Source organism: Somniosus microcephalus, chromosome 6 (assembly GCF_052327205.1).
Source record: "Somniosus microcephalus isolate GS21.2 chromosome 6, FLI_Smic_1.0, whole genome shotgun sequence".
Lineage (NCBI taxonomy): Eukaryota > Metazoa > Chordata > Chondrichthyes > Squaliformes > Somniosidae > Somniosus > Somniosus microcephalus.
In genome coordinates, this window is record NC_140992.1 from 179551145 (window position 1) to 179569806 (window position 18662).

The 18662-nt window shown below is 44.3% G+C and overlaps 1 protein-coding gene across 1 annotated transcript in view; it reads right to left on the bottom strand.

The window, feature by feature from the left end:
* Window positions 1–18662, bottom strand: part of LOC147116230 (RNA-binding Raly-like protein) — a 1022237-nt gene that overhangs the window by 428225 nt on the left and 575350 nt on the right. The gene's annotated exons all lie outside the window — the stretch shown is intronic.

An 18662-nucleotide genomic window follows, 5' to 3' on the forward strand; every position in this document is an offset into this window, starting at 1 on the left:
TTGACGTGTTTTGGAATTGGTCAGAGAGACATTGACAGGTTTGGGAATTGTTCAGAGTGACATTGACAGGTTTGGGACTTGGTCAGAGTGACACTGTTAGGGATTGGTAATTGGTCAGCTTGACATTGACAGGGATTGGGAATTGTTCAGAGTGACATTGACAGGGATTGGGAATTGGTCAGAGTGACCTTGACAGGGATTGGGAATTGGGCAGAGTGACATTGACGTGGTTTGGGAATTGGTCAGAGTGACATTGACAGGGATTGGAAATTGGCCAGAGTGACGTTGAGAGGTTTGTGAATTGGTCAGAGTGACAATGATAGGATTGGGAATTGGTCAGAGTGACATTGACATGGATTGGGAATTGCTCAGTTTGATATTGACAGGGATTGGGAATTGGTCAGAGTGACATTGACAGGTTTGGGAATTGGTCAGAGTGACATTGACAGGGATTGGGAATTGGTCAGAGTGACATTGACATGGTTTGTGAATTGGTCAGAGTGACAATGATAGGATTGGGAATTGGTCAGAGTGACATTGACAGGGATTGGGAATTGGTCAGAGTGACATTGACATGGTTTGTGAATTGGTCAGAGTGACAATGATAGGTTTGAGAATTGGACAGTTTGACATTGACAGGGATTGGGAATTGATCAGAGTGACATTGACATGGTTTGTGAATTGGTCAGAGTGACATTGATGGGTTTGAGAATTGGTCAGAGTGACATTGACAGGTTTGGGAATTTGTCAGGATGACATTGACAGGGATTGGGAATTGGTCAGAGTAACATCGACAGGGATTGGGAATTGGTCAGAGTGACATCGACAGGGATTGGGAATTGGTCAGAGTGACATTGACAGGGATTGGGAATTGGTCAGCGTGACATTGTTAGGGATTGGGAATTGGTCAGCTTGACATTGACAGGGATTGGGAATTGGTCAGAGTGACATTGACAGGGATTGGGAATTGGTCAGAGTGACCTTGACAGGGATTGGGAATTGGGCAGAGTGACGTTGAGAGGTTTGGGAATTGGTCAGAGTGACATTGACATGGATTGGGAATTGCTCAGATTGATATTGACAGGGATTGGGAATTGGTCAGAGTGACATTGACAGGTTTGGGAATTGGTCAGAGTGACATTGACAGGGATTGGGAATTGCTCAGAGTGACATTGACATGGTTTGTGAATTGGTCAGAGTGACAATGATAGGATTGGGAATTGGTCAGAGTGACATTGACATGGATTGGGAATTGCTCAGTTTGATATTGACAGGGATTGGGAATTGGTCAGAGTGACATTGACAGGTTTGGGAATTGGTCAGAGTGACATTGACAGGGATTGGGAATTGGTCAGAGTGACATTGACATGGTTTGTGAATTGGTCAGAGTGACAATGATAGGATTGGGAATTGGTCAGAGTGACATTGACAGGGATTGGGAATTGGTCAGAGTGACATTGACATGGTTTGTGAATTGGTCAGAGTGACAATGATAGGTTTGAGAATTGGACAGTTTGACATTGACAGGGATTGGGAATTGATCAGAGTGACATTGACATGGTTTGTGAATTGGTCAGAGTGACATTTATGGGTTTGAGAATTGGTCAGAGTGACATTGACGGGTTTGGAAATTTGTCAGGATGACATTGACAGGGATTGGGAATTGGTCAGCGTAACATCGACAGGGATTGGGAATTGGTCAGAGTGACATCGACAGGGATTGGGAATTGGTCAGAGTGACATTGACAGGGATTGGGAATTGGTCAGGGTGACATTGTTAGGGATTGGGAATTGGTCAGCTTGACATTGACAGGGATTGGGAATTGGTCAGAGTGACATTGACAGGGATTGGGAATTGGTCAGAGTGACCTTGACAGGGATTGGTAATTGGGCAGAGTGACATTGACAGGGATTGGGACTTGGTCAGAGTGACATTGTTAGGGATTGGGAATTGGTCAGAGTGACATTGACAGGGATTGGGAATTGGTCAGAGTGACATTGACATGGATTGGGAATTGCTCAGATTGATATTGACAGTGATAGGATTGGGAATTGGGCAGAGTGACATTGATAGGCTTGGGAATTGGTCAGGGTGACATTGACAGGGATTGGGAATTGGTCAGAGTGACATTGACAGGGATTGGGTAATGGTCAGATTGATATTGATAGCTTTGGGAATTGATAGAGTGACATTGACATGGTTTGGGAATTGGTCAGAGTGACAATGATATGTTTGGGAATTGGTCAGAGTGACATTGACAGGTTTGGGACTTTGGTCAGAGTGACATTGACATGGATTGGGAATTGTTCAGATTGATATTGACAGTGAGAGGATTGGGAATTGGTCAGAGTGACATTGATAGTTGAGGGAATTGGTCAGAGTGACATTGACATGTTTTGTGAATTGGTCAAAGTGGCATTGACATGGTTTGGGAATTGCTCAGAATGACATTGACATGGTTTGGGAATTGGTCAGAGTGACATTGACAGGGTTTGGGATTTTGTCAGAGTGACATTGACATGGTTTGGGAATTGGTCAGAGTGACATTGACATGGTTTGCAAATTGGTCAGATGTGACATTGACATGGTTTGGGAATTTGTCAGAGTGATATTGACGGGGATTGGGAATTGGTCAGAGTGACATTGACAGGGACTGGGAATTGGTCAGAGTGACTTTGACAGGGATTGGGAATTGGTCAGAGTGACATCGACAGGGATTGGGAAATGGTCAGAGTGACATTGGCAGGGATTGGGAATTGGTCAGAGTGACATTGACAAGGATTGCGAATTGGTCAGAGTGACATCGACAGGGATTGGGAATTGGTCAGAGTGACATTGACATGGTTTGGGAATTGATCAGAGTGACATTGATGGGTTTGGAAATTGGTCAGATCGACAGTGACATGGTTGGGGAATTGGTCAGTGTGACATTGACAGGGATTGGGAATTGGAGAGTGACACTGACAGGTTTGGCAATTGGTCACAGTGACATTGACAGGGATTGGGAATTGGTCAGAGTGACATTGACAGGTTTGGGAATTGGTCAGAGTGACATTGACAGGGATTGGGAATTGGTCAGAGTGACATTGACATGGTTTGTGAATTGGTCAGAGTGACATTGACAGGGATTGGGAATTGGTCAGACTGACATTGATAGGGATTGGGAATTGGTCAGAGTGACATTGACGTGTTTTGGAATTGGTCAGAGTGACATTGATAGGGATTGGGAATTGATCAGAGTGACATTGACAGGGATTGGGAATTGGTAAGAGTGATATTGACAGGTTTGGGAATTGATCAGAGTGACATCAACAGGGATTGGGAATTGGCCAGAGTGACATCGACAGGGATTGGGAATTGGTCAGAGTGACATTGACAGGGATTGGGAATTGGTCAGGTTGACATTGACAGGGATTGGGAATGTGTCAGAGTGACATCGACAGGGATTGGGAATTGGTCAGAGTGACATTGACAGGGATTGGGAATTGGTCAGAGTGACATTGAGAGGTTTGGGACTTTGGTCAGCGTGACATTGACATGGATTGGGAATTGTTCAGATTGATATTGACAGTGAGAGGATTGGGAATTGGTCAGAGTGACATTGACAGGGTTTGGGAATTTGTCAGAGTGACATTGACATGGTTTGGGAATTGGTCAGAGTGACATTGACATGGTTTGCGAACTGGTCAGATGTGACATTGACATGGTTTGGTAATTTGTCAGAGTGATATTGACGGGGATTGGGAATTGGTCAGAGTGACTTTGACAGGGTTTGCGAATTGGTCAGAGTGACATAGACAGGGATTGGGAATTGGTCAGAGTGACATTGACAGGGTTTGGAAATGGTCAGAGTGACATTGACATGGTTTGGGAATTGGTCAGAGTGACATTGACAGGGATTGGGAGTTGGTCAGAGTGACATTGACGTGTTTTGGATTTGGTCAGAGTGGCATTGGCAAGTTTTGGAATTGGTCAGAGTGACATTGACAGGGATTGGGAATTGATCAGAGTGACATTGACAGGGATTGGGAATTGGTCAGAGTGACATTGACAGGGTTTGGAAATGGTCAGAGTGACGTCGACAGGGATTGGGAATTGATCAGATTGACATTGACAGAGTTTGGGAATTGATCAGAGTGACATTGACATGGTTTGGGAATTGCTCAGAATGACATTGATATGGTTTGGGAATTGGTCAGAGTGACATTGACAGGGTTTGGGAATTTGTCAGAGTGACATTGACATGTTTTGGGAATTGATCAGAGTGACATTGACATGGTTTGGGAATTTGTCAGAGTGATATTGACGGGGATTGGGAATTGGTCAGAGTGACATTGACAGTGATTGGGAATTGGTCAGAGTGACATCGACAGGGATTGGGAATTGGTCAGAGTGACATTGACAGGGATTGGGAATTGGTCAGAGTGACTTTGACAGGGATTGGGAATTGGTCAGAGTGACATCGACAGGGACTGGGAAATGGTCAGAGTGACATTGACAGGGATTGGGAATTGGTCAGAGTGACATTGACAAGGATTGCGAATTGGTCAGAGTGACATCGACAGGGATTGGGAATTGGTCAGAGTGACATTGACATGGTTTGGGAATTGATCAGAGTGACATTGATGGGTTTGGAAATTGGTCAGATCGACAGAGACATGGTTTGGGAATTGGTCAGAGTGACATCGACAGGGATTGCGAATTGGCCAGAGTGACATTGACATGATTTGAGAATTGATCAGAGTGACATTGATGGGTTTGGAAATTGGCCAGATCGACAGTGACATGGTTTGGGAATTGGTCAGTGTGACATTGACAGGGATTGGGAATTGGAGAGTGACACTGACAGGTTTGGCAATTGGTCACAGTGACATTGACAGGGATTGGGAATTGGTCAGACTGACATTGACAGGTTTGGGAATTGGTCAGAGTGACATTGACAGGGATTGGGAATTGGTCAGAGTGACATTGACAGGGATTGGGAATTGGTCAGAGTGACATTGACAGATTTTGCAATTGGTCAGAGTGACAATGATAGGATTGGGAATTGGTCAGATTGACATTGACAGGGATTGGGAATTGATCAGAGTGACATTGACAGGGATTGGGAATTGGTCAGAGTGACATTGACAGGATTGGGAATTGGTCAGAGTGACATTGACAGGGATTGGGAATTGGTCAGACTGACATTGACGTGTTTTGGAATTGGTCAGAGTGACATTGATACGGATTGGGAATTGATCAGAGTGACATTGACAGGGATTGGGAATTGGTAAGAGTGATATTGACAGGTTTGGGAATTGATCAGAGTGACATCAACAGTGATTGGGAATTGGTCAGAGTGTCATCGACAGGGATTGGGAATTGGTCAGAGTGACATTGACAGGGATTGGGAATTGGTCAGAGTGACATTGAGAGGTTTGGGACTTTGGTCAGAGTGACATTGACATGGATTGGGAATTGTTCAGATTGATATTGACAGAGAGGATTGGGAATTGGTCAGAGTGACATTGACAGGTTTTGGGAATTTGTCAGAGTGACATTGACATGGTTTGGGAATTGGTCAGAGTGACATTGACATGGTTTGCGAATTGGTCAGATGTGACATTGACATGGTTTGGGAATTTGTCAGAGTGATATTGACGGGGATTGGGAATTGGTCAGAGTGACTTTGACAGGGATTGCGAATTGGTCAGAGTGACATCGACAGGGATTGGGAATTGGTCAGAGTGACATTGACAGGGATTGGGAATTGGTCAGAGTGACATTGATAGGTTTGGAAATTGGTCAGATCGACATTGACATGGTTTGGGAATTGGTCAGAGTGACATTGACAGGGATTGGGAATTGGTCAGAGTGACATTGACGTGTTTTGGAATTGGTCAGAGTGGCATTGACAAGTTTTGGAATTGGTCAGAGTGACATTGACAGGGATTGGGAATTGATCAGAGTGACATTGACAGGGATTGGGAAATGGTCAGAGTGATATTGACAGGTTTGGGAATTGATCAGAGTGACACCGACAGGGATTGGGAATTGGTGAGAGTGACATCGACAGGGATTGGGAATTGGTCAGAGTGACATTGACAAGTTTGGGACTTGGTCAGAGTGACATTGACAGGGATTGGGAATTGGTCAGATTGACATTGACAGGGATTGGGAATTGGTCAGAGTGACATTGACAGGGATTGGGAATTGGTCAGAGTGACGTTGAGAGGTTTGGGACTTTGGTCAGAGTGACATTGACATGTTTTGTGAATTGGTCAAAGTGGCATGGGCATGGTTTGGGAATTGCTCAGAATGATATTGACATGGTTTGGGAATTGGTCAGAGTGACATTGACAGGGTTTGGGAATTTGTCAGAGTGACATTGACATGGTTTGGGAATTGGTCAGAGTGACATTGACATGGTTTGCGAATTGTTCAGATATGTCATTGACATGGTTTGGGAATTTGTCAGAGTGATATTGACGGGGATTGGGAATTGGTCAGAGTGACATTGACATCGTTTGGGAATTGATCAGAGTGACATTGAAGGGTTTGGAAATTGGCCAGATCGTTAGTGACATGGTTTGGGAATTGGTCAGTGTGACATTGACAGGGATTGGGAATTGGACAGAGTGACACTGACAGGTTTGGGACTTGGTCAGGGTGACATTTGCAGGGATTGGGAATTGGTCAGAGTGACATCGACAGGGATTGGGAATTGGTCAGAGTGACTTTGATAGGTTTGGAAATTGGTCAGAGAGACATTTAGGGGTTTGGGAATTGATCAGAGTGTCATTGACATGGATTGCGAATTGCTCAGATTGATATTGACAGTGATAGGATTGGGAATTGGTCAGAGTGACATTGATAGGCTTGGGAATTGGTCAGATTGACATTGACAGGGATTGGGATTTGGTCAGAGTGACATTGACAGGCATTGGGAATTGGTCAGAGTGATGTTGAGAGGTTTGGGACTTTGGTCAGAGTGACATTGACATGGATTGGGAATTGTTCAGATTGATATTGACAGTGAGAGGATTGGGAATTGGTCAGAGTGACATTGATCGTTGAGGGAATTGGTGAGAGTGACATTGACATGTTTTGTGAATTGGTCAAAGTGGCATTGACATGGTTTGGGAATTGCTCAGAATGACATTGACATGGTTTGGGAATTGGTCAGAGTGACATTGAGAGGGTTTGGGAATTTTTCAGAGTGACATTGACATGGTTTGGGAATTGGTCAGAGTGACATTGACATGGTTTGCAAATTGGTCAGATGTGACATTGACAGGGATTGGGAATTGGTCAGAGTGACATTGACAGGGATTGGGAATTGGTCAGAGTGACATCGACAGGGATTGGGAATTGGTCAGAGTGACATTGACAGGGATTGGGAATTGATCAGAGTGACATCAACAGGGATTGGGAATTGGTCAGAGTGACATTGACAGGGATTGGGAATTGGTCAGAGTGACTTTGACAGGGATTGGGAATTGGTCAGAGTGACATCGACAGGGATTGGGAAATGGTCAGAGTGACATTGACAGGGATTGGGAATTGGTCAGAGTGACATTGACAAGGATTGCGAATTGGTCAGAGTGACATCGACAGGGATTGGGGATTGGTCAGAGTGACATTGACATGGTTTGGGAATTGATCAGAGTGACATTGATGGGTTTGGAAATTGGTCAGATCGACAGAGACATGGTTTGGGAATTGGTCAGAGTGACATCGACAGGGATTGGGAATTGGTCAGATTGACATTGACATGATTTGGGAATTGATCAGAGTGGCATTGATGGGTTTGGAAATTGGCCAGATCGACAGTGACATGGTTTGGGAATTGGTCAGTGTGACATTGACAGGGATTGGGAATTGGAGAGTGACACTGACAGGTTTGGCAATTGGTCACAGTGACATTGACAGGGATTGGGAATTGGTCAGAGTGACATTGACAGGTTTGGGAATTGGTCAGAGTGACATTGACAGGGATTGGGAATTGGTCAGAGTGACATTGACATGGTTTGTGAATTGGTCAGAGTGACAGTGATAGGATTTGGAATTGGTCAGATTGACATTGACAGGGATTGGGAATTGATCAGAGTGACATTGACAGGGATTGGGAATTGGTCAGAGTGACATTGACAGGATTGGGAATTGGTCAGAGTGACATTGACAGGGATTGGGAATTGGTCAGACTGACATTGATAGGGGTTGGGAATTGGTCAGAGTGACATTGACGTGTTTTGGAATTGGTCAGAGTGACATTGATAGGGATTGGGAATTGATCAGAGTGACATTGACAGGGATTGGGAATTGGTAAGAGTGATATTGACAGGTTTGGGAATTGATCAGAGTGACATCAACAGGGATTGGGAATTGGTCAGAGTGACATCGACAGGGATTGGGAATTGGTCAGAGTGACATTGACAGGGATTGGGAATTGGTCAGGTTGACATTGACAGGGATTGGGAATGTGTCAGAGTGACATCGACAGGGATTGGGAATTGGTCAGAGTGACATTGACAGGGATTGGGAATTGGTCAGAGTGACATTGAGAGGTTTGGGACTTTGGTCAGAGTGACATTGACATGGATTGGGAATTTGTCAGAGTGAAATTGACATGGTTTGGGAATTGGTCAGAGTGACATTGACATGGTTTGCGAATTGGTCAGATGTGACATTGACATGGTTTGGGAATTTGTCAGAGTGAAATTGACATGGTTTGGGAATTGGTCAGAGTGACATTGACATGGTTTGCGAATTGGTCAGATGTGACATTGACATGGTTTGGGAATTTGTCAGAGTGATATTGACAGGGATTGGGAATTGGTCAGTGTGACTTTGACAGGGTTTGCGAATTGGTCAGAGTGACATTGACAGGGATTGGGAATTGGTCAGAGTGACATTGACAGGGATTGGGAATTGGTCAGAGTGACATTGATAGATTTGGAAATTGGTCAGATCGACATTGACATGGTTTGGGAATTGGTCAGAGTGACATTGACAGGGATTGGGAATTGGTCAGAGTGACATTGACGTGTTTTGGAATTGGTCAGAGTGGCATTGACAAGTTTTGGAATTGGTCAGAGTGACATTGACAGGGATTGGGAATTGATCAGAGTGACATTGACAGGGATTGGGAAATGGTCAGAGTGATATTGACAGGTTTGGGAATTGATCAGAGTGACATTGACAGGGATTGGGAATTGGTCAGAGTGACATTGACGTGTTTTGGAATTGGTCAGAGTGGCATTGACAAGTTTTGGAATTGGTCAGAGTGACATTGACAGGGATTGGGAATTGATCAGAGTGACATTGACAGGGATTGGGAAATGGTCAGAGTGATATTGATAGCTTTGGGAATTGATAGAGTGACATTGACATGGTTTGGGAATTGGTCAGAGTGACATTGACAAGTTTGGGACTTGGTCAGAGTGACATTGACAGGGATTGGGAATTGGTCAGATTGACATTGACAGGGATTGGGAATTGGTCAGAGTGACATTGACAGGGATTGGGAATTGGTCAGAGTGACGTTGAGAGGTTTGGGACTTTGGTCAGAGTGACATTGACATGTTTTGTGAATTGGTCAAAGTGGCATTGACAGGGTTTGGGAATTTGTCAGAGTGACATGGACATGGTTTGGGAATTGGTCAGAGTGACATTGACATGGTTTGCGAATTGGTCAGATGTGACATTGACATGGTTTGGGAATTTGTCAGAGTGATATTGACGGGGATTGGGAATTTGTCAGAGTGACATTGACATGGTTTGTGAATTGGTCAGAGTGACAGTGATAGGATTGGGAATTGGTCAGTGTGACATTGACAGGTTTTGGAATTGGTCAGAGTGACAATGATAGGATTGGGAATTGGTCAGATTGACATTGACAGGGATTGGGAATTGATCAGAGTGACATTGACAGGGATTGGGAATTGGACAGAGTGACATTGATAGGGATTGGGAATTGGTCAGAGTGACATTGACGTGTTTTGGAATTGGTCAGAGTGACGTTGATAGGGATTGGGAATTGATCAGAGTGACATTGACAGGGATTGGGAATTGGTAAGAGTTATATTGACAGGTTTGGGAATTGATCAGAGTGACATCAACAGGGATTGGGAATTGGTCAGAGTGACATCGACAGGGATTGGGAATTGGTCAGAGTGACATTGACAGGGATTGGGAATTGGTCAGAGTGACATTGACAGGTTTGGGACTTGGTCAGAGTGACATTGACAGGGATTGGGAATTGGTCAGAGTGACATTGACAGGGATTGGGAATTGGTCAGAGTGACATTGACAGGGATTGGGAATTGGTCAGGTTGACATTGACAGGGATTGGGAATTGGTCAGAGTGACATTGATATTTGTGGGAATTGCTCAGAATGACATTGACATGGTTTGGGAATTGGTCAGAGTGACAATGACAGGGTTTGGGAATTTGTCAGAGTGACATTGACATGGTTTGGGAATTGGTCAGAGTGACATTGACATGGTTTGCAAATTGGTCAGATGTGACATTGACATGATTTGGGAATTTGTCAGAGTGATATTGACGGGGATTGGGAATTGGTCAGAGTGACATTGACAGGGATTGCGAATTGGTCAGAGTGACTTTGACAGGGATTGGGAATTGGTCAGAGTGACATCGACAGGGATTGGGAATTGGGCAGAGTGACATCGACAGGGATTGGGAATTGGTCAGAGTGACATTGACATGGTTTGGGAATTGATCAGAGTGACATCAACAGGGATTGGGAATTGGTCAGAGGGACATTGACATGGTTTGGGAATTGATCAGAGTGACATTGATGGGTTTGGAAATTGGCCAGCTCGACAGTGACATGGTTTGGGAATTGGTCAGTGTGACATTGACAGGGATTGGGAATTGGACAGAGTGACATTGACAGGTTTGGGAATTGGTCAGAGTGACATTGACAGGGATTGGGAATTGGTCAGAGTGACATTGACATGGTTTGTGAATTGGTCAGAGTGGCATTGACAGGTTTTGGAATTGGTCAGAGTGACAATGATAGGATTGGGAATTGGTCAGATTGACATTGACAGGGATTGGGAATTGATCAGAGTGACATTGACAGGGATTGGGAATTGGTCAGAGTGACATTGACATGGTTTTGGAATTGGTCAGAGTGACATTGACAGGGTTTGGAAATGGTCAGAGTGACGTCGACAGGGATTGGGAATTGGTCAGATTGACATGGACAGAGATTGGGAATTGATCAGAGTGACATTGACAGGGATTGGGAATTGGTCAGAGTGACATTGACAGGGATTGGGAATTGGTCAGAGTGACATTGACAGGGATTGGGAATTGGTCAGAGTGACATTGATAGGTTTGGAAATTGGTCAGATCGACATTGACATGGTTTGTGAATTGGTCAGAGTGACATTGACAGGGATTGGGAATTGGTCAGAGTGACATTGACGTGTTTTGGAATTGGTCAGATTGACATTGACGAGTTTTGGAATTGGTCAGAGTGACGTTGACAGGGATTGGGAATTGATCAGAGTGACATTGACAGGGATTGGGAATTGGTCAGAGTGACATTGACAGGGATTGGGACTTGGTCAGAGTGACATTGACAGGGATTGGGAATTGGTCAGAGTGACATTGACAGGGATTGGGAATTGGTCAGAGTGACGTTGAGACGTTTTGGACTTTGGTCAGAGTGACATTGACATGGATTGGGAACTGTTCAGATTGATATTGACAGTGAGAGGATTGGGAATTGGTCAGAGTGACATTGCTAGTTGTGGGAATTGGTCAGAGTGACATTGACATGTTTTGTGAATTGATCAAAGTGGCATGGACATGGTTTGGGAATTGCTCAGTATGACATTGACATGGTTTGGGAATTGGTCAGAGTGACATTGACAGGGTTTGGGAATTTGTCAGAGTGACATTGACATGGTTTGGGAATTGGTCAGAGTGACATTGACATGGTTTGCAAATTGGTCAGATGAGACATTGACATGGTTTGGGAATTTGTCAGAGTGATATTGACGGGGATTGGGAATTGGTCAGAGTGACATTGACAGGGATTACGAATTGGTCAGAGTGACTTTGACAGGGATTGGGAATTGGTCAGAGTGACATCGACAAGGATTGGGAATTGGTCAGAGTGACATCGACAGGGATTGGGAATTGATCAGAGTGACATTGATGGGTTTGGAAATTGGCCAGATCGACAGTGACATGGTTTGGGAATTGGTCAGAATGACATTGACATGGTTTGGGAATTGATCAGAGTGACATTGATGGGTTTGGAAATTGGCCAGATCGACAGTGGCATGGTTTGGGAATTGGTCAGAATGACATTGACATGGTTTGGGAATTGGTCAGAGTGGCATTGACAGGGATTGGGAATTGGTCAGTGTGACATTGACAGGTTTTGGAATTGGTCAGAGTGACAATGATAGGATTGGGAATTGGTCAGATTGACATTGACAGGAATTGGGAATTGATCAGAGTGACATTGACAGGGATTGGGAATTGGTCAGAGTGACATTGACAGGATTGGGAATTGGTGAGACTGACATTGATAGGTTTGGAAATTGGTCAGATCGACATTGACATGGATTGGGAATTGGTCAGAATGACATTGACAGGGATTGGGAATTGGTCAGAGTGACATTGACGTGTTTTGGAATTGGTCAGAGTGACATTGATAGGGATTGGGAATTGATCAGAGTGACATTGACAGGGATTGGGAATTGGTAAGAGTGATATTGACAGGGATTGGGAATTGGTCAGGTTGACATTGACAGGGATTGGGAATTGGTCAGAGTGACATTGACGTGTTTTGGAATTGGTCAGAGTGACATCAACAGGGATTGGGAATGTGTCAGAGTGACATTGACAGGGATTGGGAATTGGTCAGAGTGACATTGACAGGGATTGGGAATTGGTCAGGTTGACATTGACAGGGATTGGGAATTGGTCAGAGTGACATTGAGAGGTTTGGGACTTTGGTCAGAGTGACATTGACATGGATTGGGAATTGTTCAGATTGATATTGACAGTGAGAGGATTGGGAATTGGTCAGAGTGAGATTGACATATTTTGTGAATTGGTCAGAGTGGCATTGACATGGTTTGGGAATTGCTCAGAATGACATTGACATGGTTTTGGAAATGGTCACAGTGACATTGACAGGGATTGGGAATTGGTCAGAGTGACATTGACAGGGATTGGGAATTGGGCAGAGTGACATTGACGTGCTTTGGAATTGGTCAGAGTGACATTGACGAGTTTTGGAATTGGTCAGAGTGACATTGACAGGGATTGGGAATTGATCAGAGTGACATTGACAGGGATTGGGAATTGGTCAGAGTGATATTGACAGGTTTGGGAATTGATCAGAGTGGCATCGACAGGGATTGCGAATTGGTCAGAGTGACATCGACAGGGATTGGGAATTGGTCAGAGTGACCTTGACAGGGATTGAGTAATGGTCAGATTGATATTGATAGCTTTGGGAATTGATAGAGTGAATTTGACATGGTTTGGGAATTGGTCAGAGTGACATTGACAGGTCTGGGACTTGGTCAGAGTGACATTGACAGGGATTGGGAATTGGTCAGAGTGAGATTGACAGGGGTTGGGAATTGGTCAGAGTGATGTTGAGAGGTTTGGGACTTTGGTCAGAGTGATATTGACATGGATTGGGAATTGTTCAGCTTGATATTGACAGTGAGAGGATTGGGAATTGGTCAGAGTGACATTGATAGTTGTGGGAATTGGTTAGAGTGACATTGACATGTTTTGTGAATTGGTCAAAGTGGCATGGACATGGTTTGGGAATTGCTCAGAATGACATTGACATAGTTTTGGAATTGGTCAGAGTGACATTGACATGGTTTGCGAATTGGTCAGATGTGACATTGACATGGTTTGGGAATTTGTCAGAGTGATATTGACGGGGATTGGGAATTGGTCAGAGTGACATTGACAGGGATTGCGCATTGGTCAGAGTGACTTTGACAGGGATTGGGAATTGGTCAGAGTGACATCGACAGGGATTGGGAATTGGTCAGAGTGACATTGACATGGTTTGGGAATTGGTCAGAGTGACATTGACATGGTTTGGGAATTGGTCAGAGTGATATTGACATGGTTTGGGAATTGATCAGAGTGACATTGACAGGGATTGGGAATTGATCAGAGTGACATTGACATGGCTTGGGAATTGATCAGAGTGACATTGATGGGTTTGGAAATTGGTCAGATCGACAGTGACATGGTTTGGGAATTGGTCAGAGTGACATTGACATGGTTTGGGAATTGATCAGAGTGACATTGACATGGTTTGGGAATTGATCAGAGTGAGATTGACAGGGATTGGGAATTGGTCAGAGTGACATTGACATGGTTTGGGAATTGATCAGAGTGACATTGACAGGGATTGGGAATTGGTCAGAGTGACATTGACAGGGATTGGGAATTGGGCAGAGTGAGATTGACAGGTTTGGGACTTGGTCAGAGTGACATTGACAGGGATTGGGAATTGGTCAGAGTGACACTGACAGGGATTGGGAATTGGTCAGAGTGATATTGACAGGTTTGGGAATTGGTCAGAGTGACATTGACAGGGTTTGGGAATTTGTCAGAATGACATTGACATAGTTTGGGAATTGGTCAGAGTGACATTGACATGGTTTGTGAATTGGTCAGAGTGACATTGACAGGATTGGGAATTGGTCAGAGTGACATTGACAGGGATTGGGAATTGGTCAGAGTGACATTGACGTGTTTTGGAATTGGTCAGAGTGACATTGATAGGGATTGGGAATTGATCAGAGTGACATTGACAGGGATTGGCAATTGTTCAGAGTGACATTGACAGGGATTGGGAATTGGTCAGAGTGATATTGACAGGTTTTGGAATTGGTCAGAGTGACATTGACGAGTTTTGGAATTGGTCAGAGTGACATTGACAGGGATTGGGAATTGATCAGTGTGACATTGACAGGGATTGGGAATTGGTCAGAGTGATATTGACAGGTTTGGGAATTGGTCAGAGTGACATCGACAGGGATTGGGAATTGGTCAGAGTGACATTGACAGGGATTGGGAATTGGTCAGAGCGACATTGACAGGTTTGGCAACTGGTCAGAGTGACATTGACATGGTTTGGGAATTGGTCGGATGACATTGACAGGGATTGGGAATTGGTCATATCAACATTGACATGGTTTGGGATTTGATCAGAGTGTCATTGACATGGATTGCGAATTGCTCAGATTGATATTGACAGTGATAGGATTGGGAATTGGTCAGAGTGACATTGATAGGTTTGGGAATTGGTCAGAGTGACATTGACATGTTTTGGGAATTGGTCAGAGTGACATTGATAGGTTTGGGAATTAGTTCAGAGTGACACTGACAGGGATTGGGAATTGGTCAGAGTGACATTGACAGGGATTGGGAATTGGTCAGAGTGACATTGACAGGGATTGGGAATTGGTCAGGTTGACATTGACAGGGATTGGGAATGTGTCAGAGTGACATCGACAGGGATTGGGAATTGGTCAGAGTGACATTGAGAGGTTTGGGACTTTGGTCAGAGTGACATTGTCATGGACTGGGAATTGTTCAGATTGATATTGACAGTGAGAGGATTGGGAATTGTTCAGAGTGACATTGACATATTTTGTGAATTGGTCAGAGTGGCATTGACATGGTTTGGGAATTGATCAGAGTGACATTGACAGGGATTGGGAATTGGTCAGAGTGACATTGACATGGCTTGGGAATTGATCAGAGTGACATTGATGGGTTTGGAAATTGGTCAGATCGACAGTGACCTGGTTTGGGAATTGGTCAGAGTGACATTGACAGGGATTGGGACTTGGTCAGAGTGACATTGACAGTGATTGGGAATTGGTCCGGTTGACATTGACAGGGATTGGGAATTGGTCAGAGTGACACTGACAGGGATTGGGAATTGGTCAGAGTGACATTGACATGGCTTGGGAATTGATCAGAGTGACATTGACAGGGATTGGGAATTGGTCAGAGTGACATTGACATGGCTTGGGAATTGATCAGAGTGACATTGATGGGTTTGGAAATTGGTCAGATCGACAGTGACATGGTTTGGGAATTGGTCAGAGTGACATTGACATGGTTTGGGAATTGATCAGAGTGACATTGACATGGTTTGCGAATTGATCAGAGTGAGATTGACAGGGATTGGGAATTGGTCAGAGTGACATTGACATGGTTTGGGAATTGATCAGAGTGACATTGACAGGGATTGGGAATTGGTCAGAGTGACATTGACAGGGATTGGGAATTGGTCAGAGTGACATTGACAGGGTTTGGGAATTTGTCAGAGTGACATTGACATGGTTTGGGAATTGGTCAGTGTGACATTGACATGGTTTGCAAATTGGTCAGATGTGACATTGACATGGTTTGGGAATTTGTCAGAGTGATATTGACGGGGATTGGGAATTGGTCAGAGTTACATTGACAGGGATTGGGAGTTGGTCAGAGTGACATTTACAGGATTGGGAATTGGTCAGAGTGACATTGACAGGGATTGGGAATTGGTCAGAGCGCCATTGACGTGTTTTGGAATTGGTCAGAGTGACATTGATAGGGATTGGGAATTGATCAGAGTGACATTGACAGGGATTGGCAATTGGTCAGAGTGACATTGACAGGGATTGGGAGTTGGTCAGAGTGATATTGACAGGTTTTGGAATTGGTCAGAGTGACATTGACGAGTTTTGGAATTGGTCAGAGTGACATTGACAGGGATTGGGAATTGATCAGAGTGACATTGACAGGGATTGGGAATTGGTCAGAGTGATATTGACAGGTTTGGGAATTGGTCAGAGTGACATCGACAGGGATTGGGAATTGATCAGAGTGACATTGACAGGGATTGGGAATTGGTCAGAGTGACATTGACAGGTTTGGCAACTGGTCAGAGTGACATTGACATGGTTTCGGAATTGGTCGGATGACATTGACAGGGATTGCGAATTGCTCAGATTGATATTGACAGTGATAGGATTGGGAATTGGTCAGAGTGACATTGATAGGTTTGGGAATTGGTCAGAGTGACATTGACATGTTTTGGGAATTGATCAGAGTGACATTGACATGGTTTGGGAATTGATCAGAGTGACATTGACAGGGATTGGGAATTGGTCAGAGTGATATTGACATGGTTTGGGAATTGATCAGAGTGACATTGACAGGGATTGGGAATTGGTCAGAGTGACATTGACAGGGATTGGGAATTGGTCAGAGTGACATTGACATGGTTTGGGAATTGATCAGAGTGACATTGACAGGGATTGCGAATTGGTCAGAGTGACATTGACATGGTTTGGGAATTGATCAGAGTGACACTGACAGGTTTGGGACTTGGTCGGGGTGACATTTACAGGGATTGGGAATTGGTCAGAGTGACATTGACAGGTTTGGGAATTGGTCAGAGTGACATTGACAGGGATTGGGAATTGGTCAGAGTGACATTGACGTGTTTTGGAATTAGTCAGAGTGACATTGATAGGGATTGGGAATTGATCAGAGTGACATCAACAGGGATTGGGAATTGGTCAGAGTGACATCGACAGGGATTGGGAATTGGTCAGAGTGACATTGACAGGGATTGGGTATTGGTCAGAGTGACATTGACAGGGATTGGGAATTGGTCAGAGTGACATTGACAGGGATTGGATATTGGTCAGATTGATATTGACAGTGAGAGGATTGGGAATTGGTCAGAGTGACATTGACATATTTTGTGAATTGGTCAGAGTGGCATTGACATGGTTTGGGAATTGATCAGAGTGACATTGACAGGGATTGGGAATTGGTCAGAGTGACATTGACATGGCTTGGGAATTGATCAGAGTGACATTGATGGGTTTGGAAATTGGTCAGATCGACAGTGACATGGTTTGGGAATTGGTCAGAGTGACATTGACATGGTTTGGGAATTGATCAGAGTGACATTGACATGGTTTGGGAATTGATCAGAGTGAGATTGACAGGGATTGGGAATTGGTCAGAATGACATTGACATGGTTTGGGAATTGATCAGAGTGACATTGACAGGGATTGGGAATTGGTCAGAGTGACATTGACAGGGATTGGGAATTGGGCAGAGTGACATTGACAGGTTTGGGAATTGGTCAGAGTGACATTGACAGGGTTTGGGAATTTGTCAGAGTGACATTGACAGGGATTGGCAATTGGTCAGAGTGACATTGACAGGGATTGGGAGTTGGTCAGAGTGATATTGACAGGTTTTGGAATTGGTCAGAGTGACATTGACGAGTTTTGGAATTGGTCAGAGTGACATTGACAGGGATTGGGAATTGATCAGAGTGACATTGACAGGGATTGGGAATTGGTCAGAGTGATATTGACAGGTTTGGGAATTGGTCAGAGTGACATCGACAGGGATTGGGAATTGATCAGAGTGACATTGACAGGGATTGGGAATTGGTCAGAGTGACATTGACAGGTTTGGCAACTGGTCAGAGTGACATTGACATGGTTTCGGAATTGGTCGGATGACATTGACAGGGATTGCGAATTGCTCAGATTGATATTGACAGTGATAGGATTGGGAATTGGTCAGAGTGACATTGATAGGTTTGGGAATTGGTCAGAGTGACA